The sequence below is a fragment of the Colias philodice genome, chromosome 6, assembly GCF_061535455.1.
Source record: "Colias philodice isolate Cphi_HAF_F1 chromosome 6, ilColPhil1 Martin Lab GWU primary, whole genome shotgun sequence".
Taxonomy (NCBI): domain Eukaryota; kingdom Metazoa; phylum Arthropoda; class Insecta; order Lepidoptera; family Pieridae; genus Colias; species Colias philodice.
In genome coordinates, this window is record NC_143091.1 from 334,854 (window position 1) to 342,539 (window position 7,686).

Genomic DNA, 7,686 nt, shown 5'->3' on the forward strand with positions numbered 1-7,686 from the left:
TTTCGATCAAATTAAGTGTATTTAGCTTAAGTTAATGAATAAAGTAGTTTAGTAGGCAAATAATGTAAATTAGCAGACAATTATAATTTTAACGAGAATTTGAATTAGGTCATTGTTTCAAATATGCCTTATGAAAAATGTTACTAATATAAACAATTACTAAATCCTGAATCCTGATAAACAATTCAATAACGATTGGTACCAGATGTAACGAGTATCAAGACATAGAGCCTAGAGTTTAAAGACCTATATATAAAAGTAGAGCTCGTATGCCAAACTATAAATCTTAGATAACGACAGACGACATTAACTCCTGCGGTAGATAAAGAGTTCAATTAAAAGGGCTTCTTGTATTCATAACGTGTTACATATTTTAACATCTGTTTCAGAATTATTAATTTTACTTATGGAGTCATGTTCAATTTATATGATGTTCAAAAAACCTAACTTTTCGTACTTTCATTATACACATTAACTCTATCATTTTGAACCACGCTTTTTGTTTTTTTTTTAATACGTTGCTTTACTTTACTTAATTAAACATTAACCAAATTGGTATCTTCATCAACAACTTTTGCATTTCCAACTAAATCACATTGATCATTTATTCCGTGTGTATCTTAAACTTTCACATGAATGTATTCAATGTGTGCACTCGCGATGTAAACACTGTCACGTGTGGGGTGGGGGGTAGGGGGTGAACGTTAAACGATTATATTCGATTATATTACGATAATTATAATCGATTATTACGAGTATCGTTTCGCAGCGCGCGTCCGTCGCTCTCCGTGACACCACTATAACTGTCCTCGTGGTCGTGGACGAATGCCGATTGATATGTGATTGATCGCGTTTAGGGATCTTTTTTGGTAAATAAACAAATTTATTGGTGAATTCTTGTGTATAATTTATAGGTATTATGAATTTGTTATGCGTGGGAATATTGTATTTAATATTGTCTTGATAAAAATGAACCGCAAAATGTGTTGGTAAGCGCATAACTCGAGAACGGGTGGACCGACTTCGATAATTCTTTTTTTATTATATTCCTTGAAGTACCAGGATGGTTCTTATGTAGAGAAAACATAAATATGTACCACGGGCGAAGCCGGGGCGGACCGCTTGTTTTTAATAAAGTTGAAATGCAAATTTAAAATGCATTTTTTTTTGGAATTGTGTGTTTTTTTAATGAATTATTTTTTGACCTTCCCACGTGATTATTTTCGATTTAATGACTTCTAACACAACGTTATTTCGAATATCGTAAAAAACACGAGTGCAGGCAAGATGCCATTGTCAAAGCTCTAACCTTCAAGATGTGCATTTTCTAGGTCACAATGTATTGGGGAATTTCTGCGTGTATAAAAATATATTTCTATGCCATTGAAAATATTTTTCTCCCACATTATTATTTACAATTTTATTTTTTTTACTCTGATTCGCTTGCAGTAAACTGCATTGCCAAAATTGTTTGCGGCTCTTTTATGGTACATCACATTGTATGTTGAAACTCGGACGAATATAATTAAAAGTGTCTGGGACTACAGATTTAACTGAACGTAATACAGGGTGGAAATTTTCTATTGGCCCTGCAGGAAAAGGCTCTTAAATACTTGAAATATCAAATTTTGTTGAAAGGAACCTTTCCTTTATTTAAAGAGGAGTTTCATATTGGATGAGATGATTGGTGAGTTGATGGTGGGGAGCCTCTTAGACACATAATACTGAAATAGTGGAATAAATTTGTTTACTCTGGTCGCGGAAGAATTCCAACCAATACCTGCGGCCCCGTCATTAAAGCGGCTCGACGGAACACAGTGGGGTTTTAGTCGGTAAGAATCCAACATAACCCACGGCTCCTTCCCCGGGGGCCGTGGGTATCTTTGGAAGATTACCCCACTAAAAAAAAAGGTCACCCCGGAATGGCGGAAGTTAAAGCTTCGCAAGTTAAAGTAAAAGGCGGAAGTTAGTTTAAATTTTTTTCCTTCATTGATATTAGAAAAAATTGTGTTTTTCTAGATTGTATTCTAGATATTAATTACTAACTTAACCACTCGTAGGTCGCAACAAGCAGGCCCTCAGCACACTGAGCCCATCGACCCGCACAGCTAGCCGCCCGCACACTATTGCACCGTCCGGGCACCGAACCGGCAACACTTCTGTGTGAGAGCTGCCGCTATTTGACAACGCATCGCCGAGGTATAGGTACGCGTAACTGTTGGACAATTGTTCAAATCAAATCAAATCGAATAAAAAAAGGTATTTCTCTATAAATTAATAAATAAAAACTATTTATTGTACAAACAGATGAAATTGACAGAAAGACATAAAAACAGCACAAGAGGTTAAGGTACAGTTACTCTATCTTAATTATTATTGAATAGAAAAATACCAGAAGAATATCAAAAGAATGGCAGTGATTTCCATAATCATAATTTTATTTAACTGTACGAATGGTATTAAAAATTAAAAGGGGATCTTTTCGTTTCAGAAGCAAACAGTATTTTGCCAAGAGCAGTTTATTTTCCACGAGATTACCATGTAAACAACACTGACCGCATAAAAAATGCCACCTTTTATGTACCTACCTATAAGCAATTTTTCTACAATCATCACTTACAATATCCATATTTCGTATATATTTACCCAATATCCTCACAAGCATCCAATCCAAGCGGATCTTCCGGAGGCTCACTAATCACGGAGAACACAATACAATGCTTAGTATCAGACCCGGCGTTGGATTGCTTGTATCGCGCCATCGCACTTAGTACTGCTACATCACACTCGTTTATTATGAACGCTAGAAAGATATTATTATTAACTTTAAAACAAAAAATAAAAGTTTAATGAAATAAATCGAAGAATTATAAAGCTTTCCACCCGCAGCTTCGCCCGCGCAGTCAAAGAAAAACCCGCATAGTTCCCGTTCCCGTGGGATTTCCGGGATAAAACCTATACCCTTTCTCGGGTATCAAAATATCTCTATACCAAATTTCATGCAAATTGGTTCAGTAGTTAAGGCGTGATTGAGTAACAGACAGACAGACAGAGTTACTTTCGCATTTATAATATTAAGTATGGATAAAGATAAGTTAATAACACATTAAGAAGTTACGACACAGTACGGTCCAGTTAGCTCAAAATATAGAGTTAAAGTTGCAAACATTTTTTTCAGCTCTATGGGAATGTATGTAAGTTTGAATTTGTCCATACTAATAATATGATAAAACTAATTATATGAAAAAAAAATTAACGTTGATCACTTCCATAGTAGAATGTAGAGCAAGCTTGCTTTTATGAAATCAATTCTTACGTAATTTTCACTACGAACCAAATTAAGATATAAAATAAAACCTACAAGACACACTCTTCAAAACTCTTCGAACCATAGAGACTTACATTTTCTAAAATTATAATGGCATTTGTCCATAAAATTCCTCGGTTTCGGCAAACTGCTGGGGGTTTCCAGTTCCGCGCCACACTTTCCAAGGAAACTATAGGCCACATACAATCTCTTCACTTTGGAATTGGTCATCGCTTTGCACTCTTCGTTCAGGGCCAGCCAGAGTATTGTAATATCTAGCGTTTGGCTCTTGTCAACTGATAATTTTGCCTGTTATGTAATCGGTTAGTTTTTTTATGTAACTATTACGTTGTGATTTAATTTGACTTATCAAGTTTTCTCGAGAGATTAAGAGAGCTTATAAATGTCCATAAGACTATTGGTATAAAAGCACAGAATACAATTTTAAGAGATTTCAGTCGATTCGATTCCCGGGTGTAGCATGCATATTTATGGAAATTTTTCACTGTAGTTTTATATTATTTCTATCTATTACAATACACAATTTTCTATCTACAATGACTATTTTTCATTCAGATTTCAGGTGGCATTGGTGTAGGTAATTACACTTCGTTGATGAAAACTTACCGTATCTTCTGCAGTGGCTCGGAGGGGAGCTTTCGGCAAAATTGTTACTGATTTTTTGCTACATGTCTCCGTCTGTTTTAATGCACCTTTTAAACATAAACTATAATCATTCAATAATCTATACATAATAAAAATGTATGCGTGTACTAGAGTACACACGTAAGAAGTGAAACTTCTTTATGACCTTAAAAATGTCACGAGTATGGCGTAACGCAAAAATGTCACGCGTACGGCGTAACGCAAAAATGTTACACTAAATTTTTGTCCAACCCCGATAAAGAAGTTTCACTTCAATAATATGTATTAATACAGACAATAACTCATAATAATGAAATGAGGAAGAACCCCTTACGTCAAGTACGACATAGTTTGAATTTCATTGATTTATTTATTATCAACTACGTAGGAAAAGGTGTTAAAAATTACAATTTCTATATTTTTTAAACCCTATCTGTATATTACATTTTAATATAAATTTAAAGATGAACTTACCATATAGAATAAAAAATTATATCTTACTTGCTCTTCGCCATTTTTTTGAGTTCATAATATCGTAGATGTTTTCTGAATCGTATGATGCTTTACTCTGTATGAAATATAAGGAAATATTTATAGCAATAGCGTATGACACAACCTCATAAGCAAAAAAAAATGTATGCGTGTACTAGAGTACACACGTAAGAAGTGAAACTTCTTTATGACCTTATTTTTCAAAAAATAATTTACTATACAGGGTGTAATCGTTAAGTGTGCACAGGCGATTTTTCCGTAAGTATTACAGATAACAAAAAACTTTAAACTGATACCGAAAGTACTTAACCTAATGAGTAAAATGGCGGCAATAAAATTTTAAAAATAAATCGAGAAATATCAAAAAAATTATCTTTAAACCCTCCCATACATTAAGTATGAAATATGAATATCCCATATACATTTAATATGAAATATTTTAGCTTTCATTTTCTTTTTTTGGTTTTCTGCTTTAATTACTTCGCAAATTTGAAGTGACGTTTTCCACGGTTTTCCGGACATTTTCACGCATTTTCCGGATATTTTCTGGGAATTTTCCGGACATTTCCCGGACATTTCCCAGGCATTTTCCGGGGATATTCCAGGCATTTCCACGCATTTTCCGTACATTTTCACGCATTTTCCGGGTATTTTCCAGATATTTACCAGGCATTTCCGGACATTTCCCTGACATAGCCTGTAAATGTCTGGGAAATTCTCAGAAAATCCCCGGAAAATGCCTGGGAAATTCCCGGAAAATAACCGGAAAATGCCTGGGAAATGTCTGGAAAATATCCGGAAAATGCGTGAAAATGTACGGATAATGCGTGGAAATGCCTGGAAAATCCCCGGAAAATCCCCGGGAAATGTCCGGGAAATGTCCGGAAAATTTCCGGAAAATCCGGAAAATATCCGGAAAATATCCGGAAAATAGCCGGAAAATAGCCGGAAAATATCCGGAAAATGCCTGGAAAATCCCTGGAAAATGCGTGAAAATGTCCGGAAAATATCCGGAAAATGTCCGGAAAATGCGTGGAAAATTCCGGAAAAACCCCGGAAAATGCCTGGGAAATTCCCGGAAAATACCTGGAAAATATCCGGAAAATGCGTGGAAAATTCCGGAAAAACCTTGGAAAATGCCTGGAAAATATCCGGAAAATGCGTGAAAATGTCCGGAAAATATCCGGAAAATGCGTGGAAATTTCCGGAAAATGCGTGGAAAATGCCTGGAAAATGCGTGAAAATGCCCGGGAGAAGCGTGGAAAATGCTCGGAAAATCCCCGGAAAATGACTGGGAAATTCCCGGAAAATAACCGGAAAATACCTGGAAAATGCCTGAAAAATCCCTGGAAAATGCGTGAAAATGTCCGGAAAATATCCGGAAAATGTCCGGAAAATGTCCGGGAGAAGCTTGGAAAATGCTCGGAAAATGCCTGGGAAATTCCCGGAAAATACCTGGGAAATATCCGGAAAATGCGTGGAAAATTCTGTAAAAACCTTGGAAAATGCCTGAAAAATCCCTGGAAAATGCCTGGAAAATATCCGGAAAATGCGTGAAAATGTCCGGAAAATGCGTGAAGATGTCCGGGAGAAGCGTGGAAAATGCCTGGAAAATCCCCGAAAAATGCCTGAGAAATGTCCAGAAAATGTTGGGACATGCGTGGCAAATGCCTGGAAGATCCCCGGAAAATGCCAGGGAAATGTCCGGAAAATGTCTGGAAAATGCCTGGAAATCCCCGGAAAATGCCTGAGAAATGTCCGGAAAATGCCTGGGAAATGCGTGAAAAATCCCTGGAAAATTCCAGGGAAATGCTCGGAAAATATCCGGAAAATGCGTGAAAATGTCCGGAAAAAGCGTGGAAAATGCCACTTCAAATTTGCGAAGTAATTAAAGCAGAAAACCAAAAAAGAAAAAGAAAGCTAAAATCTTTCATATTAAATGTATATGGGATATTCATATTTCATACTTAATGTATGGGAGGGTTTAAAGATAATTTTTTTGATATTTCTCGATTTATTTTTAAAAATTTATTACGGCTACTTTACTCATTAGGTTAAGTACTTTCGATATCAGTTTAAAGTTTTTTGTTATCTGTAATACTTACGGAAAAATCGCCTGTGCACACTTAACGATTACACCCTGTATATGCAACTTTACAGAAATACGTCGAATCACGCGTGGTAGGGATAAGAAAAAGATGGCGCGTAACGGAAAAATGTCACGCGTAACGAAAAAATGTTACACTAAATTTTGTTCCAACCCCGATAAAGAAGTTTCACTTCAAAAAAAAACATAAAATAATCGTGTCTAAAGTTTCGAGAGTTATAAAGACTAGATAGAGTCGTGTTTACGGCACATTCGTGTTGATGTAGAAATTCATCCAACTGTTTAATTGTTGTGAAACTATTTTAATAGGATTTTGAGTTATACGAGCTCAATAATTGATGATAGAGTTAATATTAAATTTAATTAATGACAATGATAAAAGCTAATAATAAATTTTAGGAAAGAAATTTGCAAGAAAAGCCATATGCGAAAAGTTAACTGTCTTTATATAAATACTAGCGGTCCGCCCCGCTTCGCCCGTGGTACCTACATGTTTAAACTATCCCTCTCAAGTTGAATCGAACTGCACATGGTGTGCGAATTTTATTATAATCGGTTAAGTGGTTTAGGAGTCCATTGAGGACAAACATTGTGACACGAGATTTATATATATAAATATTAAATAATTACAATTTCAGAATGGTGCGGTTTGGCCCTGTGCATGTCGAGATCTCGACTGAGATGGAAGTCAGTGTGATCAGCATCAACAATTCTCTCAAGCGAAGACGCTTGACGATGGAAGCTGGCTAGCGTCTATAATTATAAAACGTCTCCGTTTAGGGTCGGTTCATATCTAACGGAATATGCGTCGGGTATTATCGGTCGCGTAACGCCAGAACTGACAAATGTATAGAAAAACACTCGACCGTTCACACTCGCTGTACGCTCGACGCACTAACGTATCACCGGTTATATTCCGTTAGATATGAACCGACCCTTATACGTAACTTCTTTTGCTTTGGAAAAATATATTTCATTGATTTTTTCACTTGTTGGTTTAATTTTTTTATCAACAAAAAACAAATTGGAAACTTCTCCGTTGGCTGATGACGTTGATTATGATAAAAAAAATATTTATTTATCACAAAGTTACTTTATACATTCAGATGCACAAAGTATATTTCACAAAAAATAG

The 7,686-nt window shown here is 35.7% G+C and overlaps 1 long non-coding RNA gene across 1 annotated transcript; it reads left to right on the top strand.

The window, feature by feature from the left end:
* The first annotated feature begins 537 nt into the window (after window positions 1-537).
* LOC149487400 (uncharacterized) lies at window positions 538-7,324 on the top strand. The gene is made up of 3 exons (XR_016315714.1): window positions 538-869; window positions 2,061-2,205; window positions 7,190-7,324. It is a non-coding gene; the product is annotated as an uncharacterized LOC149487400 (long non-coding RNA).
* Window positions 7,325-7,686: the final 362 nt, after the last annotated feature.